The sequence below is a fragment of the Eumetopias jubatus genome, unplaced genomic scaffold (genome assembly GCF_037043125.1).
Source record: "Eumetopias jubatus isolate StellerSeaLion01/CBP00866 unplaced genomic scaffold, mEumJub1_p1.0 scaffold_13, whole genome shotgun sequence".
Lineage (NCBI taxonomy): Eukaryota > Metazoa > Chordata > Mammalia > Carnivora > Otariidae > Eumetopias > Eumetopias jubatus.
In genome coordinates, this window is record NW_028274819.1 from 23,585,785 (window position 1) to 23,608,500 (window position 22,716).

At 35.1% G+C, this 22,716-nt stretch overlaps 1 pseudogene; it reads left to right on the forward strand.

Annotated features, from left to right (window-relative positions):
* Positions 1-1,633: 1,633 nt before the first annotated feature.
* LOC114215166 (regulator of G protein signaling 2-like) lies at positions 1,634-20,177 on the forward strand (annotated as a pseudogene).
* Positions 20,178-22,716: the final 2,539 nt, after the last annotated feature.

Consider the following 22,716-nt stretch of genomic DNA (forward strand, 5'->3'; position numbering starts at 1 on the left):
TGTCAGAAGAAGAAAGGAGCTTTTATTCGATTCTTTTTGTAGTCATTTAATTATTTGCTTCATTTATATTCCTTTCAGATATGAGCATGCAAACACAACGCTGAATTGGTGGTTTGTCTTTCTGCTCATCACTTCGTGGACAGGGAAATCTAATTTAAGCTTTATGTGTAAGTTGCTGATAGAACAGCAGTATGTTACCCCCAAATGATGTCAGCCACATGACCCTAGCATACCACTAGCATTCTATCTGGGGAAAAAAAAAATCAGGTTTACAAAAAGTAGCTAGAAAAGTCTAAATAGAAAAATGTTCTCACCAATAAATAAACAAATAAATAAATAAATGTAAATAGGTGAAGACATGTTAACTCAATGAGGGGTGGAAGGGAATCCTTTTACTGTGTATCAAATCATATTATCACACCATACACTTTAAACGTATCTTATAATTTTATTTATCAATTATACCTCAATAAAGCTGGGGAAGAAAAAATAAGGAAAGTCTAAGCTTTCTGGAAAAGTCCATAAATAAAATTAAAATACTATCATACAGCTTTTTCTAAAATGGTCATTGAACCTAGTGATTTAATGAAAAAGCAAGTAACAATTTACTATTACAGTAACCTGTAGAATTTGCAAACACCAATACCTGAGAAAAAGACAAGAATTAACAAAGTCTATGCTGATTATGAACTAGCTTTTTTATCATGTTTCTGTTCATATCCCTATTAAATAAATGCTTTGCTTTAGATCCAATTAATGATTTTATTGGTACACAAAACTTTCCTTTTCCTCAATATATTAACCTATCGATGTTTAAATAAAATAAGATATATCTCCATGCTATGAACAATGGTAGGCACATTGATGAGTTAAAAAAACATTATTTTTTGATACTGACATTTATAAAAAGTCAATAAAAAGTGTTAGAGAACAGAAGCAGACAATAATATTATTCTTTCTTTGTCAATAAACAGCTCCATATTTTATATTTTTGTGCCCCATTTGATTTAACTTAGCATGAACATTTTCCAGTGTCATTACAAAGATTTATTATAAGCGATTATATAGAAGTAATATAGCTTATTTAACTATTCCCTTTTTGTTGGGCACTAGTTATTTTCTTATTTTTCATACTTTAAAAAAAAAAAGCTCCCACAACCAGTATTCCTGATCATAAGGTGGAGACCACATTATTTCCTGAGCTAGATTTCTAGAAGTAGATTGCTCTATTAAAGGAAGAAGTCATTTTTAAGGCTCTAGATACCTACTGCCAAATTGCCATCCAATACGTTGTTATTGATTTACTCTTCTTTTGTAGTGCATGGGAATTCTCATCTCACTGGACTCTTCTCAGAATTCAGTGTTAAATATTAGGTGAAAATTATTTTTATTTTGGCTTTAATTTATATTTCTTTAATGAGAAGTAAAATTAAACATTTTTTTCTCATAAGAATGTACCATTCATATTTCTTCTTCAGCAACTTCTTAGTCTTACATGCTTACAAAGGCTTTTTCAATCTCTATTTTACTCTCCTGTTCAGAGTGGTTGGGAAGATAAAAATCTGCATTTTTCCCTAGTCCCTTAAAGTGAATTCGGTTGTTCCATTTAGTTAGAAAGCACGAGTTCTAAAAGATGGACATGGAGGTTGATGCCACCTTCCTGCTGGGGAACCAGACTAGTGGCCTCCAGTGCGTGTGGATGTTGGCAGTGGCCCACTTTCCACATTCTGTTGTTTACTCACCAGCTTCATGGATGTGTAGCACTTGGGACATTAACAGCAAGGTTTCTAGGAGAGCAAAATTTGAATCCTGGCCACTCTCTAGGCAAGAATACTATTGTGGCTCCTTGATTCTCACTTCCCTAGCTATTCCAAAAATTTTGAAAATACCTCTCAAATTCCTTTCTGCTAGAAATATCTGCACTGGTTTCAATTTTCTGTACTGAAACATGGCTGAGACACTGTCTATTCCTCAGGTCTTCAGGCTTCTGTCCTTGTGGCTTATTTGTATGGGTCCTTATGGCATATTTTACAGAAGACTTTTCATGATTTTTTTTTGCAAAGCCATGCAAAAAATTAATATTACATATTTGATAACCCACTTCATAAAGGGTTTTTGGCTACTATTCCTATTCCCTAGTGTCAGTATTGATATATCTATTAGTATTTATTCATTCCAAGATCTTTTATTTCTATTTTCTAGATTCCATCTTTTCTCTAAATTACTCATTAATTCCCTTATTATTTTTTTAATTATGAAATATATTTTAGCTTCTGATACATTTAGAAAATAAAAAGGTTATAGATCTTTTAGATTTAAATTTTTTTAATCATTAGTGTGTTTTCTTACCTGTTGAAGAAGAATCTCCTTATTTTTCTGCAAGTTTCTTTGGGTATTCATATCATTTATTTTTTTCAGATGAACTTGAGAAATGTGTTGTCAAGTTCTATAAAGTAAGTCATAGCTGGCTTTAGAATTGTTTACCTCTTTATATGGCTGAAACTTTCCATCCATAAATATTGTTCAGTCATCATTTATTCAAATTTTTTTTCATTTCTTAATAAAATGTCAGTCATAATTTTAAGATATTTACATTTCTTAATAAGATTATTTACAATCTTTTTTCCATTATATGTACATATTTTTTCTTTTTAATAACTCTTTAACATTTCTCCCACACTCCACCCCCACCTCTAGCAACCTCCAATCTGTTCTCTGTATCTATGAACCTGCTTGTTTTGGATTCTACATAGAAGAGAGATCATATGGTATTTGTCTTTATGTCTGACTGATTTCACTTAGCATAATATTCTCAAGGTCCATCCATTTTGTTGCAAGTGGCAAGATTTCTTAAATAAAATTCCTGTGTGTGTGTGTGTGTGTGTGTGTGCGCGCGTGCATGCATGCGCCTGTGTGCATGCATACACCACAGCTTTATCCACTTATCCACTGATGAACACTTAGATTGTTTCCATAACTTGGCTATGTAAATAACACTGCAATAAACACAGTAGTGCATATATCTTTTTAAATCAGTGTTTTCGTTTTCTTTAGATAAGTACCCAGAAGGAGAATTGCTGGATCATAACATAGTTGTATTTTTTAAAACTTTCTGAAGAGCCTCTGCAGTTTTTCCACAGTGGCTGCACCAATTTACATTCCCACCTACAGTGCACAAGGGTTACCTTTTCTCCACATCTTCACTATTTTTTGTCTTTTTGATAACAGTCATTCTGACTAGTATGAGGTAATAGCTCACTGTGGTTTAGACTTTCATTTCCCTGATGAGTAATGATGTAGAATATATTTTCATATACCTGTTGGCCATCCGTACAACTTCTTTGGATAAAAGTCTATTCAGATTTTCTGTTCATTTTTAAATCAGATTGATTTTTTTTTTTTTTGCTATTGAATTGGATGAGTTCTGCATATATTTTGGATATTAGCCCCTATTCAGATATGTGATTTGCAAATATTTCTTCTCATTCAGTAGGTTGTCTTTTCATTTTGTTGATAGCTTCCTTCACTGTGCAGAAATGTTTTAGTATGATGTAGTCCCAGTTATTTTTGCTTTTGTTTCTTTTGCTTGTGGTGTCAGATTCAAAAAATCATCTCCAAAACCTATGTCAAGGAGATTACTGCCTATATTTTCTTGTAGTTTTATGTTTTCAAGTCTTACATTCAAGTCTTTAATTTACTTTGAGTTAATTTTTGTGTATGGTGTAAGAGAGTGGTCCAGTTTTATTGAAGAGCCAGTCCTGCCCCCATTGTATATTCTTGGCTCCTTTGTCATAAATTAGTTAACCATATATGCATGTCTTTATTTCTAGGCTCTCTATTCTGTTCTATTGACCTATGTCTTTCTTTTTATAATATGTCTTTCTTTTTATAATAATGCTATACTGTTTTAATTACTATTGCTTTGCAATATAGTTTAAAATCAGGGAGCATTGTATCTCCAGTTTTGTTCTTTCACAAGATTGCTTTGGCTATTTAAGTTGTGTGTGTGTGTGTGTGTGTGTGTGTGTGTGTGTGTGTGTGGTGCCATACAAATTTTAGGATGTATCTATTGCTTTGCAAAAATGCCTTTGGAATTCTGATAGGAACTGCACTGAATCTATAAATTGCCTTGGGTACTATGGGTATTTTAATAATATTGATCATTCCTATTCATGAGCACAGAATATCTTGCTATTTATTTGTATTTTCAATCTCTTTCATTAGACTCTTATAGTTTTCAATATGCAGGTCTTTCACCATCTTGGTTAAGTTTATTCTTAGGTATTTTATCCTTTTGGATGCAATTATATATGGAATTGTTTTATTTCTTTTGCAGGTGGTTTGTTATTGGTATATAGAAATGCAACAGATTTTGCATATTGCTTTTGTATCCTGCAATTTTACTGAATTTATTAGTTCCAATAGTTTTCATTTTTTTTTGGTTTTTTTTTGATGGTGCCTTTAGGGTTTTCTATATATAATATCATGTCATTGACAATGAGTGACAGTTTTATTTCTTCCTTTTGAATTTGGATGCTTTTTTTCTTTCCTAGGACTTCCAATCCTAGGTTGAATAAAAGTAGTAACAGTGGCATCCTTGTTGTGTTCCTGATCTTAGATGAAAGGCTTTCAGCTTTTTACTATTAAGTATGATGTTAGCTATGGACTTCTAATATATTATGTTGAGGTAAGTTCCCTCTATACCCACTTTGTTGAGAGTTTTTATTATAAATGGATGTCGAATTTTGTCAAATGCTTTTTTCTGCATTTATTGAGATGATCATATGATTTTTATTCTTCATTTTGTTAATGTGGTATATCACACTGATATATAGATGTTGAATTACCCTTGCATCCTTGGAATAAATCCCACTAGATGATGGTGTATGATACTTTTAATGTATTGTTGAGTTCAGTTTACTAAAATTTTGTTCAGCATTTTTGTATCTATGTTCATCAGGGATATTGGCCTCTGGTTTTCTTTTCTTGTAGTACCCTTGTCTTGTTTTGGTATCAGGGTAACACTGGCCTCATAGAATGAGTTTAGAAGAGTTCCCTCCTCTTCTATTTTTTGGAAGAATTGAGAAGGATTGGTATTAATTCTTTGATGTTTGCCATTTTCACACTCGTTGTGTTCTCCCTTTGCTTTGCTTCAGAGCACCAGTATCTCCCAGAAGGGAGCTTTGACATGTGTCTGGTGCCACAATCTTTGTGGCTGCCACCCAAGGAACACATCTACATCATCTGGCTCTGGCAGCCAATGGGACGTATGCTCATGTGTCCCATAGACCCATAACCAACAGATGAAGATCTCATAAGCAGCTGCCACCTTCTAGGAAAGAGCAAGAAGCAAGAGACCCAGAAGCTCAGTTTTCATGGGAATGAGGCCCAATTTTTGTAACTGCTGCCCAGAGGATACCACCAGATCACCTGGCCAGCAGAGCATATGCTTGCGGTCTCATGGGACTGTATATATTAGCATACTTTTAAAAGCTGTTGCCTGAGGGTCTGGCATCCAAAAAGCTTGAATCTAGGTGCTGAGATCCTCCCCTTAGGGACATTGACAGGTCTTGGCACACTCTCAATTATTGGGAACCATTACAAATATAAGAGGCCGCTTGGATAAGCACAAATGTTTGAGAGAAAGCAAAGAGTTGGTGCTGGGTTGAATAACAAGGTTCACCTCCCACACAAACTGGGAGAGATGGTTGTTTCATCTATTGTATGGAGACCAACATAAAAAGTCAAACAAAATGCAGAAACAGAGGAATATATTCCAAGAAGAAAAAAAAAAAAGATAAAACCTCAGAAAAAGAGCTTAATGAAACAGAAATAAATAATTTACCTGATAAAGATTTCAAAGTTAGAAAGATACTCATTGAACTGAGGAAAAGAATGGATGATCACAGTGAAAACAACACAGAGATGGAAAATATAAGAAAGTACCAAACAGAAGTCAGAGCTGAAGAATATAACTAAACTGAAAAATACACTAGAGGGGGTCAACATCAGACTTACACAAGAAAGGATCAGTCAGCCTGAAGCCACAGCACTGGAACTCACCCAGAGCAGTGGAATTCACCCCAAAAAACAAAAACAAAAAAACAAAAAACAAAAAAAGAGAATGAAAGAAAGTGAAGAGCTTAAGGGAGGTAAAGGACAATATCAAATACACTAACATTTGCATCATAGGACTCTCAGAAGGAGAAGAGAAAGAGAAAAGAGCAGAAATCTTGTTTGAAGAAATAATGGCTGAAAACTTCCCTGAAGCAGAAAACAGATCTTCAGACCCAGGAAGTTCAGATAGTTCCAAATAAGATGAACCCAAAAAGACCCACATCCAAATACATTATAATGAAAATGTCAAAAGTTAATGACAAAGAGAGAATATTAAAAGCAACAAGAGAAAAACAAGCTTTTGTTACATATAATGGAACCCCCATAAGACAACTAGAATATTTTTCAGGAGAAATTTTGCAGGCCAGAGAGAATGGCACAATATATTCGAAGTGATTAAAGAAAAAAAAATCCCAACAAGAATATTCTACCCATCAAAATTATCATTCAGAATTGAAGGAACAATAAAAAGTTTTCCAGACAAGCAAAAGCTAAAGGAGTTCATCACCACTAAACAGGCCTAAAAAGAAATGTTGAAGAGACTTCTTTAAGTTGAAACAAAAGAGAATTTATTGGTAACAAGACATATGAAAGAAAAAATCTCACTAGAAAGATAAATATATAGTAAAGGTAATGGATTAATCACTTATAAAGCTAGTATAAAAATTAAAAGACAAGAGTAGTATATATGTGTTAAATTTCTTTGAATTGTCTTTAAATAGATTAAGAAATATAAGTACGGGGCGCCTGGGTGATTCAGTTAAGTGTCTGCCTTCGGCTAGGGTCATGATCCCAGGGTCCTGGGATCGAGCCCCACATCAGGCTCCCTGCTCAATGGGGAGACTGCTTCTCCCTCTCCCACTCCCCCTGCTTGTGTTCCCTCTCCTGCTGTGTCTCTCTCTGTCAAATAAATAAAATCTTAAAAAAAAAGAAATATAAGTACACACTATGTCTATACATCACCTCTTTCACTTAATAATAAAGAAATGTGTCATATATGGTTTAAAAATATAAAATACACACAAATATAAATATCTATAAAATATAAAATATGTCAGAACTGATGTTAGGCATTTTAAGGATCCAAAAAAATTGTCTATTTCAAAGGTAGAATCAAGTAAATACAGATAAATACATTTGTATGTGTGTATATATATGTGTGTGTGTGTGAAAAGACATCTTTTCAGACTTCAAATATGACTGAGAATGCATTAGAATACAATTATGTGATTCTTCTTCTAAATCATCCTTTGCATTTGGTGCTGAAAAAGTAAGAAATTTGCCAAGGGACCTATGATACTATTATAGTGAATACAATACGCCATAACTTTAGCATACCATGTAGCTATTTTGCCAACTAATACCAAGCCCCTCATTAATATTTGCACAGAAATCCAGGATGGTGTTCAGCAACCTTTTTCTTTAAAAGGCCAATTTATTATTTTATTTTATTTAAGATTTTATTTATTTATTTGTCAGAGAGAGAGAGAGAGAGAGAGAGCACAAGCAGGGGGAGCAGCAGGCAGAGGGAAAGGGAGAAGCAGACTCCCTGCTGAGCAAGGATCATGATTTGGGACTCGATCCCAGGACCCTGGGATCCTGACCTGAGCCAAAGGCAGACATTTAACTGACTGAGCCACCCAGGTGTCCCTGTAAAAGGCCAGTTTATAAATATTTTAAGTCTTGCAGGCCATTTTGTCTGTCACAACCATTCAACTTTGGCATTATAGTGCCAAACAAGCCATGAACAATATGTAAATTAATCGACAGCATTGTGTTCCAATAAAACTTTATTTACAAAAGCAGGCAGCAGGGCAGATTTGATTGGGCCATACTTTATCAACCCTTAGTCTAAAACATTTATTCAAACTTGAGTCATAAATTGAGGAATGTTCTTAGGATGAAAGATTCCCTGTTTAAATGCATTATTTTTTTCCTTCTTGCATCCTTTGTAATCACTATATGAACTAGTCACAGAATGCTCTTGGGGTCATCCTTGAATTGCATGCATTGATTCTCCCAGGAATTCCTGTCTTAACATATATCTACCTGTAAATCTCATTCATACTTTTAAGGCTATCTCTAAACTTGCCTCCGTCTTCTCTCAACTCTGTCATTCTTCCTCTTACTTCTTAAAACTGTGTATCTGCAGATTCCTTAGGACACTCTTAGTTTCTTTTCTGCATTATAACTGTTTATAAACATGCATCCAAATAAGTGGATTTCAGAATTTTTGCCCCTTAAATTGACCAGCACAGTGCTTTGCATGAAATGTTCAATAAGCAGTTATTCAGTGGATAAATGACTGAATAAGCACTTATATTTGGAAAGGAATGGAACAAGATTTAAGGTCTATGTCATGGGATCAATTTGGCTAGAACATTTCAAGTAAACCACAAGTCATTTAATTTTTATTTCCATATTAATTTAACTATATAGCCTACCCATATTGAAAACTTCCAAAATTGGTTGAGAATCTTGGACAACTGATACCATATGTTTGAATAAGAAATTCTTGTCATTTACTCAAACTGACCCACTAGTTTTATTAAATCATTTAATTTCTCTAATGAATTCAAAGTATTGTGTAAATATATAAAGAGCATTTTAAATAAACATGGATGATTGTCTTCTAATGACATCTAAGTTACTAAATAGGTATTTTTTTTGCTTTTCAATATTATCATAGATAGTTGTATTCTTTTTTGGGAATATGAAACTGATTATAGAAAAATGTAAATTATCAAATAAATACTATTTTATTCTTTCCAATGTCATATGTTTACCCACCAACAAATTAATCAGTTCTTTCTCAATTTTTAACTCAATAAGAGAGACTCAATTTACAAAAAAAAAGAAAAAAAGTGTAAATTAAAAGAACATCATGAAAGTCAAGGACTTAAAATCCTTTGATGGGAAAGGCTAATTCCCATAGCTTGCTTTCTTTCAGGAATTCTCTCATTTATCTTTTCTTTTCTCCATTTATTTTTTCTTTTCCTAAAAATAACCCTACTTCTTACAGCACTTTACTATTATGAAAATGCAACTACATTTACATAAAGCTTTGTTTTTGCCAGTCATGTGAAAATGAGATTTCTTTTCATGTCTACTGTATTTTAGACACACATGCTTGGGGAAGGAGCCATTAAGAGAAAGGCAAGGTCAACTGGAGAGTGCAACTAAAGAGAATCAGAAATAGAAATAGCTCTTCATCCAGGATCAAAAATCATGTCTTAAAATACCCATAAGAGTACATAATAATATTCAGAAGGCAGAATTTTAAACATAAGCCAAGATGGCTTGGGCTGTTTATAAGGGTTTTGAATCTACAAATTCAGTCCAGGTCTAGCAGGAACTAGTTGTCTATGTTCAATGGGATTCTCTGGATGCAAGTATCCAAACCAACTTGATGACAAGGAAACAGAAAAGAGGAATTTATTTTAAGGAGTTAGAGGCTGATACCTAGTGTTTAACAATAGGAGGGCAATAGAACTTCAGCAGGGGATTAAAAATGAAAACTGAAAAGTTGGCTATACTCTTCAACCTTTGACTCTACCTATTTCTCTCTGCAGTTCTCCCAGTGTTTCTTCCAGAACATGAGCATGCCTTGCTCTTCTTATACACAGCAGGTAAAAGAAGGCTACCCATCTTTCCTCAAGAAACTATACCAAATTAAATTAGAAATTCCTCATCCTAATTACAAATATCCAAGATTGATAATTTCATTTGCCCAGCTTGTGCCCAGTGTCAATACTGGGTTTAGTTAACTGTACCATCATACCTGACAGGAGACCAGTCATGGTAAGAAAATAGGGAAGGAGGGCATTGTAAGCTGGAATGAAACCCCCAAAATGTGTTTACTTTGAAGAGTTCAGATAAGTATTATAATTCAATGTGGAGGACATTATCAACAATGTGGATAGGAATGAAAACTTCTGGTTGAAAATTTGGCAATGGTGAACATAAGTATAAATAAACTTTTGTCCAAGAAATTGCATTTTTAAGAAATTCTGAAACAAAGGTATAAGCTTTGCATAAAATGTAGGTATAAGGATGTTAATCACACCTTATTTAGAGCACAAAAAGAAGCCAACAATGGGCTTCTAAAAATGATAGCAGATCCAGAGACTGTTGCTGGTTAAAATGATACTAAGAATTCAATATAAGGCGGGATTTTTTTTTTTTCAGTAAGAAAAGTAAAGTAAGTTTGGAGAATATTTATATGGCCCCAGACTAAAGGTCTCATTTAAGTATCCAAAGTATTTATCTCGATATAAACAATTATTAATTATAATATTTTATTTATTATCCTAGGAATGCCTATATACATATCAGAGCATTTCAAAATCACAAATTATATTGCTCATTTAGTTAATATAATTGTTTTAGGAAAAGTATACATTTGCTTAAGTTATATGTGACTCCCTTAGCCTTTTGTGAATTTATCCGTTGCCCTATATATCAGTTAGTCTAAAAGGTCCAAACTTTTTTCAGGTCTACATATCTTAGTGCAATATGGCTCAAATAACAGTTTTGACTCTAAAATTTTGAAATTCAAATTCATTTTGAAGCTTAGCCTCTTTAGCAATCCTATGATCAAGACAGTATCTCTCTGAGGAGATGAAAGACAAAATCAGAGAATTCAGAAATATATGTTTATTGGGGAGGGTGGGCAGGATATTTAGGCAAAAGCAAGAGGCTATATAAAGTTCCAGAGACAGGAAGAAAAAAAATATATGATTGGCATGTAAACCCAAAGTGAAAAAAATTCCATTAGTTCATAGTGGTAGGTATAAATGATTAGATATATAAATAAGTAACGATGAATATCTGATGCAGAAGAATTCTGAATAATTTATATCAATACTTTGCTTTTAAGGAAGTGAAGCATAACTCTCCATTATTTAAGGGCAGACTGTGTGTAGTGACCTCCTTCTAAAGATTACAGTACGGAGAGAGAAGGGGAAAAAAATAGAGATAACCTACAGTGGAAAAACATGAGTAACACTAACTTAACCCAGGGGATCGGGTTTAAATCTGCACCCATATGTTATACTGATAGTATGCACTCCTGATGTGATGTGAAGAATATGGCACTTACCTCTGTGGTCTTCCTCCCCAAAATCCCATAGTCTCAGACTAACCATGACAAAAACATCAAACTAAAATATCTGAGCAGTATTCCTCAAAAATCTCATGGAAATTCTGACAAAATGTGTCAGCCAAGAGGAGTCTTGGTAGGTATGACTATTAATACAGTATTACCCTGGATGGGATCCTGAGAACAGAAAAAGGACATGAGGGGGAAACTGAGGAAATTTTAATAGAATAGTGACTTAAATTGATAACAATGTATCAATATTGGTCCATCAATTGTGACAGTTGGACCATATTAGTGCCAGATAATAATAGAAGAAACTGGGGGTGGGGTATGCACAAACTCTCTGTACTACCTTCATGATAATTCCGTAAAACTATAAAACTGTCCTATACATTATATTAAAAATGGCATTTAAGAGAAACTAAAAGAAACTGTGGGAATGAGGGCATCTTATGAGAGATATACTGAGAGACGTGAGTTCAAAGATGATTTACTGACTGCCTTCCTTTGGGACCACGGCCGTGCAGGAAGCACTGTGGTCCTCATCCTCCTGGAGCTTAAACATTTCTAGTGGGATGGTGGCACAATGAGCCATTAAGTTGATAAATGAAGAACACATAGTGATTGTTCCTGTGAAGGAAATAGGCAAAACCCCTATCTGTAAGCTTTATAGTGACCCACATGTTATTCCCTTTTTAGTATTGCCCCCACCTGCAGCCCATCCCTCAGCCCTAACTACAGAGCTCGCTTGTCAACTCTGACAGTCTGGGATATCTGTAACTGGCCAGTGTGTTTGCAGATGCTGATATGGTAAATAAATTCCTAGTTGTCTCTGGGTGTGTTCATGTGTGTTTTTTTTTTTTCTTTATTATGTTCAGGTAGCCACTGTATAGTACATAGTTTTTGATGTAGTGTTCAATGATTTATTAAGTATAACACCCAGTACTCATCACAGCACGTTCCCTCCTCAATACCCATCACCCGGCTACCCCCTCCCCCTCCCCCCCTGAAACTCTCAGTTTGTTTCCCAGGGTCCAGAGTCTCTCACGGTTTGTCTTCCTCTCTGATGTCTCCCCCTTCAGTTTTCCCTCCCTTCCCTGTGGTCCTCCACGCTATTTATTCCTTATGTTCCACATATGAGTGAAACCATATGATAATTGTCTTTTAAAAGAGAGCTACCCTATGACCCAGCAATTACACTATTAGGTATTTACCCCAAAGATACAGATGTAGTGAATTTTACCCCAATGTTCATAGCAGCAATGTCCACAATAGCCAAACTATGGAAGGAGCTGAGATGCCCTTCAACAGATGAATGGATGAAGAAGATGTGGTCCATGTATACACTGGAATATTAGCCATCAGAAAGGATGAATACCCACCATTTGCATTGACATGGATGGAACTGGAGGGGATTATGCTAAGTGAAATAAGCAGAGAAAGACAATTATCACATGTGTTTGTTTTAAACAGGGTGGGAGGGGCTGGTACTATGGGTCCTCATTATAGTTTGGGAAAACAAGCACAGAAATGAAATTGTGACAAACCTGGAGATAAAGCAAATGTGAATGGTAAATTTTTCCTCTACAGAGACAAAAGAGATGTGTGAAATGTGGGTTTTTTTTTTTCATTCTTACTACTTCTCTAGGATGTATTTTACTCTTCCACTCTTTCTAGCATATTTTAATAATATATATTTTAGAAGCATAGCCACATAGATTCTAAAAAATGTTCACTTTTTTTTTTCTTTTAGAAGGATTTTTCTTACCCTGTAAGAGCATTGGATTCTGAAGGACCATGAATCAAGACTGGGGGAATGAAAGGAAGCTACCTAAACTGGGCAGACTGGGAGGAAAATCCACCACAGCTTTCAGTTCACTGTGAGACATCATAGCCTCCCATCTATGTCTAGCTGCTTTTAAGATATTTCAGTTTGTTGATTGAGATAAAAGCAGGATTTCGTTTTCATTTTTTTAAAAGTTTTTGTTTGAAACTTAGTTCTACATAATCAAGTTGTGTTTTCCAAAAAATTTTTGTGTTTTAAAATTTAGTTTTGCATAATCAATACTATAAAGCAAATTTGCTTAGAGAAAGACATAATTTTTGAAAAATTATTATTGGACTTTTTGTAATTTTTTCATGATTGCTCTCTCATTTGATAAGTGTGTTACAGTTCTCTTTAGAATTCTCATGTTGAATAACGATAAATAAAGTGAGCATTCAGTTTCAGAAATACACCAATCCAACAAATTATTGTGTAAATCTGAGTTTGGATTTGAATTGATCTTATGTTTAAATTTTGTTGTCATTTCATTCATTTTGCTTCATTTCTGAGGCTGATGAGGTCACGGGCCATACCAAAGAGACTGAAGCTTCTGAGTGTCATACCTTTTTTGGACTTGAGACCATGGAGCTTCTAGAGCTATTGAGATTGAAGAGAATTTGAGAGAAAGCACTGTTTCATCTTTGAAAGTGTTAACTGCATAATTCCAGAGTCATAAGGACTCTGGGAGCAGGACAAATTTCCTAAGGGTGACCAACCCTAAGTAAACATCCTGGTGAGGAAGTTCCTATGCTTATTAACCCCCAGGTTAGAGGGCAACATCGGTTCAATGATTGTAGAACAATGAAAACTAGAAAAAATAAGACCACTATTTAAAATATTTTGGAAAACATACTTTTCATAGGTATTCAGTTTGAAAGAAGGAATGAGTTAGAATGAGAATAAGAGGTTTGTAGATATAGCTATTTCAAAATGCTTTTATACAAAGAATAATATCTGATTCACCCAATTTAATTTCTATAGAAGAAAAGGAAAAGCCATAGAGCAGACATCTGAGGATTATCTTACCAGCATCCACCCATTCTCTTCTTAGAACTTCTCCTTTATTTATTTTTAAGTTTGTTTGTTTATTTATCAGAGAGAGAGAGCATGAGTGCACAAGCAGGGGGCATCCCTTGAATGAAGTTTTAAAAATAGATGATTAAATTCAGATGTGAAAAACGGTATAGGATTAAAGGTCAGTCAAATAATTTATGAAAGTGTATTGTTGTCCAAAAACTGCTTGTTCCAAAACAAGGAAGTATGTCCATAGAAACTCAGAAAATAAAATTTTAACACGATTTCAGAATGATACTTAGAGGTGAAATGAGAGAATATTCTAGTAACTATATTATTGTACAATATAAGTTTGTATTAAACAAATCAGTGGGTAAAATGACTACAAGTATTAAGAGAGTAACTGATAGAAAAATAATATAGCTCTTAAGACAGAAGAAAACTTAATAGACAAAAACAAAGGAAACAACAAAAAACAAAGAAACAGAAACCAATGTTCAAAGTGAGTTTTGATACACTAGTACTGACGTAAATATAGAAAAAAATCATGAAGTATAAAACAACAGTCTTTCAAATTAATTTTAAAAATTTCAACAGTTTTATCAAAAGATAAATAAACAGAAATTTGAAAAAAACTGAAATTTTAGAAAATAGGATAAAGATGGAAAACATGAAACAAAGTTGGGTTTCTAATTGTATCATGTCATATTGTTTCATTCAGATAAAAGAAAAAAATCAGGAAAGAATGAAATAGAAACCAATAAAAGAACAACTGAACAAAAAAAACCATCATAAAAAGAAATGCAAATAACATTATTATATATATATATGAAGCATCAACAGACAAAGCTCCAGGGAAATATAGATAGACTAAGAACTTTGAAATAGTTTTATTTTTTTTTAAAGATTTTATTCATTCATTTGAGAGAGAGAAAAAGTGGAGGGAGAGAGAGCACAAGCGTGGGGGTGAGGGGCAGAGGGAGAGGGAGAAGCAGACTCTTTGCTGAGCAGGAAGTCCAATGCACAGCTCGATCCCAGGACCCTGAGATCATGACCTAAGCCGAAGGCAGAGGCTTAACTGACTGAGCCACCCAGGCACCCCCAGAACTTTGAAATCGTTTGAAATTTTTAACGTTCTCAGAAACTAGTGGATAAAGAAGAAAAAGAAAAGTAATTGGAGAAGCGTAAAGATCTGAATAGCAATATAGCATTGAGATTTTATTTTTATTTAGAATTCTACACTTGATAATATGCACCCTTTTGCATATTCATGGAACATGTTAAAAGATCTTACATTAATCTCTGACAAAATTTAAAAAAGTGTATAAATAGAAAAAAATGCAAATAGTAAGTCAAAAGAGACCTAAAAACCTGTGTTATAAACCAACAATTATGATTTAACTTAATTATACAGGAAATTATAAAAGAAATTAAGAAATACATAGAATGATACATATGTTAAATGATAATAAACATGTCAATATATTATAGGACACAGCTAAATGAGTTAGACATAAATAAATGGCTTATGATCAGAAATAATAGGTTTTTCTAATTTATTTTTTTAAAATAACTTATGCACTGAAATAAAGGAGCTGGGAAAAAAGCAATAGAACAAAATAAACAAAAAGAAATGAGAGGAAAAAGCATTGGTATTATCTATATTATTTATATTATCAATGAAATAAAGAAACTCCCACCCTTGAAAAATAGTGAAGATTAATAAACTAAAATGCATCTCTACAATAGATACTTCAAATACCTTAAATGTCAATAACGAAGAAGAGGAAAAGGAGGAGGAGACAGATAGTTAAGTAGGAAGAACACTCACAAAATATAAAATAAAGTTAATTTATTGGGTCAATGAGGAAGGAAATGCTGAACCACAAAGCCACTGGAAGGGCATGGATACAGTAAGACCCTGAAAATACCTGGGAACAGGGATTCCACTGGTAACAACATATTCTTAACATATTCTTACTCCATTATCATATTTTCAGCTACCCTTTATTTAGCATTAAATTATTTTTGTTAATTCTTAGATAGCCTATATACTCAGTGATTTTTTTTCCCATCCAAGAATCACATGCAACAGATAATTTTCCCCCCATTTTCCAATTTCAAAAATTTAAAGACTGATTGTTCTGGTTTTAATAATCAGTCCTTGATGACCATGTCCCAGTGTTTTTCTGAGTTAATCAGATAAAAAAATAAAGGAGAAGGAACATCTGGGTGGCTCAGTCGGTTAAGTGTCTGCCTTCAGCTATGATCATGATCACAGGGTCCTGGGATCGAGTCCTGCATCGGGCTCATTGCTCGGTGGGGAGCCTGCTTCTCCCTCTGCCTGCCGCTCCCCCTGCTTGTGCTCTCTCCTTCTGACAAATAAATAAAATCTTTAAAAATAAATAAATTAAAAAAATAAAACTTCATTCAAGAGTATTTTCAAAACAGATTCCTGTTTGCCAAACATTCAAACATCTAGTATGCCTTAGGGCATCTTTATTACCTTCTAATATTTAAATGAAAATTTGGATGGTTATAAAATTGTAGAATTACAAATTCTTTTTCATCCCTATATTAACCAGAGTAAGATATACTACATTGTTATAGTAAACTATCCTGAAATATCACAATAATGTTTATTTCTTGGTCATGTCTGAGGCAGATCAGGCTGCCCTCCAATGGGGCCTTCCCCATAGAGTGACTCAGGGATCCAGGATACAGAGGGCAGAAATCGTTATTAGTATTCCATCAGCCTAGAAGAATGCAATGTACTTAGTGAGTGCTCAAGAAATATTTGGTGCATTAATTAAATAGTGAATAAAAAGTAAAGGAAAACATAGAAAAAGTTTGTAGAGTTGTACTATTGAGGAAGTTGATATTTATAAAATAATATGTGGTTTGTTTAATGTATCAACATATGCCAAGATGAAGTGCTGTAAGACTTTCTTCTAATTTAGAATACAATTCATTTGCATCTTTGAGTGTGAAAGGATGCCTAGACACAAAAATATGGCGGTGTTTTTCTTAAGAGTGTGAGAAAACTTCCTTAAAATACCAGTTAATTGAGTGTTAGAGGAGAAAAAATTGGAGAATACAGAGCATATGATGAATCTTATTAGTTCTCAATTTCGCCATTGTTCCCCTGTTCCCTTCATCACTTCTTCCTCTAACTGTGCCGCATGGTTTACTATCCAATACATTTTCAATAGAATTATTGGGTAATATTTATTTTGGGTTTGTTACAATCCAAAATGAGTTGTAGTTTGTTGGTCATTCGTAATTGTTGAATCGAGTCTATTCAATTTTATTTATAATTGTTGTAAATTTAATTATAATTTTTAAAGGAATATGCCAGTTTATAAAATATATATTCCCATAAATAAATTTGCCAGGCTATAGAAATTTACTACCTAACAAGAAATCACAATTTTAACCATCAGATTTTTTGTTTTCTATTCATGGCTGCACATTAGAAAGCTCAGAATAGAGTTAAGGGACCAAAAAAAATGTAGTTATATTAGTTACATTCTAAGAATTATTTTCACACCATGTCCTATTAATAACACCCTATCAATAAGTCATTGCTACCCAAGGAAGCACTGGAATGCCCTGTAGAGGTACGTTTCCTCTCTTATACTTTTGAAGCTAACCCCCAACTTGCTGGTACTTTAGCAAGGTGACTTTCCTGACATTTCATATATCATTAATTATTTCTCCATTTTGCTTAATCTTACCACCCTCAGTAATTTGTCATATCCTTTGAATTCAGACACATGTGGTTGCATGCTAAAGGGACTGAAACACATCAGGAATCTAATTTTTCTTGACAACTACATTATGTCACCTCTAGCATTGGCATATTTTAAATTTCTGTGTTTTCTCCTGATTTGACTGACACGTAGCATACTAAATTGCCTTAGCTCTTGAATGTACTTGATTATAGCCCCAAGAACTCAACCCCCTGATAAGTGAGTATGATATGATTTTTAGAAGCAAATATTCTTATAATTAAAGGAAGCCTCTCTGTTATCCTCACTTATTCCTGTCAAGGAATAGCTTTTAATTTAGGACTAGAGCTTCAAAACTTACTGGCTTATAATACTATAATTCTGTTTAATGTGTGGAGTAACAAAATATTACTATTCTATAGTATTTAGCTTTTAGTTTACCTAAAATTCCACAGTAGTGTCTATTCTATAAGAATTAATGACTATAAGTCTCTTTACTGTTTTCTTTTAAATATTTTATTTATTTATTTAAGAGAGTGAGGTAACAAGAGAGAGCAAGATCAGGGAGGAGAGGGAGAAGCAGGCTCCCTGCAAGCAGCGAGCCCAACACAGGGCTCGATCCCAGGACCCTGGGATCAGGGCCTGAGCTGAAGGCAGACACTTTAACCAACTGAGCCACCCAGGCACTCCTAGTTTCTTTACTTTTAAATATGCCTCTGAAAGAAACCTAATTAATATATTGAATTCACCTAGCCATATGCCATGTTTGTAGCCTACATCATTTTTCCTGAAGAAAAGCAAAATGATAAGGAAACGACATTCACAATAATAGTTTGGCAATTTCTTTAAAGATATGAAAATAAGATCATTATCTTTCTCCTTGAAACAAAAAGGATGTCTAAAAAGGGATATAAATGCAAATAATCCGGTTTTAAAAAATAGTTCTTGGTCTCTGTGCTAGTTTCCTAGGGCTGTCATAACAAATTACCATAAACTGGGTGGTTTCAAACAACAGAAATTTGTTCTCTCACAATTCTGGAGACTGGAAGTACGAAATCAAGGCATCTCTAAGGCCATGTTCCCTCTGAAGGCTCTAGGGAAAAATATTTACTTGCCTTTTCCTGGCTTCTGGCAGCTCCCAGATATTCCTACATTCCTTGGCTTCTAACATCAAGCTAAATCTCTGCCTCTGTCTTCACATGGCTTTCTTCTCTCTTTATGTCTTTACATGGCTTTCTTTTCTATATGTCTCTGTCTCTGAATCCCCGCCCCCCCCCCCGCCCCCCGCCGGTTTCTCTTACAAAGACCCTGTGGTAGGTTTAGGGCCCATCAAATCCAGTAAGACCTCTTCTTAACAAAGCGCATATGTAAGGATTGAATGTCCAAATAAAACCACATTCTAAGGTTGTAGGTAGACATGAGTTTGGGGAGATACTGCTCAAACCATTATAATCAGCATTTATAAAGTAGAATAAATAAGAAAACACTTCCTGAAAATGAATCTAACAGACAAATCATTTTAAAAGCTAATATTAATTTAATTGTCCACTTTTCACTAAATCCTAGTAATACTACCTCATATGCTCCCACCAAATCTGCCCATATTATCTATTGCAGCACATGAGACACCCCAGTACTCCATGTGCTTTTGCTGGGACCGCCTCTTCCCTGGTGTTGGCACTGCCTGCTTGATCACTGCAAACCAACTACTTACAGGACCAATTATAAAAAGAAATCTATTAATTAGAGCTGATTACCACTTATTTGGCCAGTCCCAAGAGCGAGGAGAAGCGGGAAAAAATGAAGCGTACCCTATTAAAAGATTGGAAGACCTGTTCGAGCTACTTCTTGCAAAATTCATCCTCTCCTGGGAAGCCCAAAAATGTCAAGAAAAGCAAACAGCAAACCTTCATCAAGCCTTCCTGAGGAAGCACAACTGTGGTCAGAAGCACTTGATGAGCTGCTAGCCAGTAAATATGGTCTTGCTGCATTCAGGGCTTTTTTAAAATCTGAGTTTTGTGAAGAAAATATTGAATTCTGGCTGACCTGTGAAGACTTCAAAAAAACCAAGTCACCCCAAAAACTGTCCTCCAAAGCAAGGAATATATATACTGATTTCATAGAAAAAGAAGCTCCAAAAGAGATAAACATAGACTTTCAAACCAAAACTCTGATTGCCCAAAATATACAAGAAGTTACAAGCAGCTGCTTTACAACTGCCCAGAAAAGGGTCTACAGCTTGATGGAGAACAACTCTTATCCCCGTTTCTTGGAGTCAGAATTCTACCAGGACTTGTGTAAAAAGCCACAGATCGCCACAGAGCCCCCTGCCACATGAGATGAGAAAGAGAGCCCAAAAGTGGAGGACATTTCATTTTTTGCCTAAGGGGAAAGGTGTGACCTGCCAAAAAGACTGATCTTAAACAGCCTGGGTGTTCAGGAAACATCACTCAGAACTACTGATTCAGAGTTAGTGAATTAGGAAGCTGGGAACTGTCTAACAGCTTCCGTAGCTGTGTCCAGAACACAGGGAAAAAGTGGTCTGCATGTGATAGGTCTCACACTGGGAAGGCAGGAATGTGAGACCCCAAGGTATGATGTGATACCGTTGGTCCAAAAGCATTTAAAAAATCAGTAGGTCTGGGATTATTTGGCCTTAGCTAGCTGGCTGTGTATTTTTCCCTAAATCAGTCCATGTTACCACATAGTGGTTTTAGTTTTAGTTATTTAAGAATAAGTAATATTAAAATGTTTACTGTGTGCAAGGGTGTTGAAGTTCTTAGGACTACAGATCACCAGTACTGTTGTCTCATGTAACACTAAAACTGAAACTAAAACTGAAACACTAAAACTACCACATATATATATATACAGCACAAATCCCATTAGGTCTTTATTCCTATTTACCTAACTCATTTGTAAGTAGAGTGATCTTGAACTTTGTCTTCCAAATAAGGCCACTTTGGAAAGTTGAGGAAACAATATTAAGAATTAAATTGGACCAACAAGGACAAATGGAAGCAGGCATATGTTCACTCTACAAGTAACTGTCCTTCAGCAAACAGGTCTTTATTCCTATGCCACCAGCCACTAAACTAAATACATGTGGGACTCCGCCCTCTGCATTTTTCAAACCCTTCTGCTATGCCCTCTGGAATGTATGTGAGCCATCGTCCATGAACTGTACACTATCCCCAAACTCTGCATGCTCCCTTTTGTTCCTTCTGAAACCTAGCTGCAAATACCTCCAGTGGGGATTATTCCAACATTTCTCTTACCAAGGAGACTGGGGTGAAGTAGGTGTCTTCCTTATTCTTCAAAATGCCATTTCCTTCCTAAAAGACATAACTGCACACTATACCACTGAGATGCTGAACGCTTTTGTGGGTATCTAGTAATCAGCAAATCATCCCCCCCTCTATACAGTTTACTTTTTTAAAAAAAGATTTTATTTATTTATTTGAGAGAGAGAGAGAGCATGTGAGCACAGAGGGAGAGGGAAAAGCAGGCTCCCCACTGAGCAGTGAGCTGGACGTGGAGCTTGATCCCAAGACCCTGAGACCATGACCTGAGCAGAAGGCAGATGTTTAACCAACTGAGCCACCCAGGCACCCCCAGTTCAATATTTCTCTCTCCAGCACTATTTTGATTGTGATTTTAAAGGCAAATAATTTCAACTCTATCATCCATCCAACACTTTGGTTATTCAGTTCCTTCGGTTGACCACTTTTAATGATATTTACCTCCACCTTTCATCAGCCACCTGCTCCCACAGGAGACAGCACTGTTGTTCATACAATCTCAGTTTTAAACACCCACTCAAACCACCACCACTCCCATCTCTCCAGTTTATCATTCAGTTATCTTCCCATCCCTTCTGTAGCATCAGTGTGTCCACGGTGACTATTCTTGTCATCATATAAACATGCTGCAATATTTCTCATCTAAGGGAGAAAAACACTCTTAATTCTCACCCCCCGACCCAGCTCCTCTCTTTATCTGGTTCCCTTTGTAGCAGAACTCACTGAAAGTGTTGTCTATTGACCTACCCAATTGCTTTCAATAGTCAGTCACATTATACTTTCATCCCAATAACACTAACTACTGAGAAGCAGGAGAGAGAGCTCTTGCTATTGCAGCCAAGAATTTTCATCTTGCTAATGTGTTTGGACCTCTCAGCAATGACAACACAATTGATTTCCTCCCCCTTCACTCAGCAGTCTGGACACTACATGCTCCTGTCTGTCCTCCTTCTATACTGTCAGCTCCTTCTCAGGATCTTTTGCCCTTTTCTCTTGCTGTCTATATTCACTCCCTGAGTCAGCTCTTTCATTTCCGTGGCATTACGCTTCTTGTATATGCTATCGATTACCACATTTTTTCCCTCTCTAACCTGGGTGTCATTGTCCAGGGCTCCAGACCCAGGTGTCTATTTACTTACCCATCATCTATCCTTAGAAGTCTAACACATATACCAAGCTGAACAGAGCCAGAACAGCTCTTGAAGTCACCTTCCAACTTTTTTTTTTTTTTCCCTCATAGGTCTTCTCTTAATCAATAAAGATCACCATCATTCACCTAGTGACTCAGTGTAGACATTTAGGAAACACTCACATTTTGTTCTTTCCCTCTCATACCACATCCAATTTTTTTAACACTGTTGTCTCTTCTTTCAAAAGGTACCATAAATCAGAACACCTCTTTCCATTTGTTACCACCCTACTCTAAGACACAACCAGGATTCTTGCAAATACAAACATAGTCTCCCTAGGGGGCTTTTTTCTTCCATTATTCTTATCTGAAATTTATTTCCAGCACAGCATCCTCAGTGATCTTTTTCAAAGGCAAGTAAAATCTAATTCTTTCTTGGTCCATCCTATCGCAGGTAGAAAATGTCAATTCTTTATGTGGGCATCCAATGGCTGACT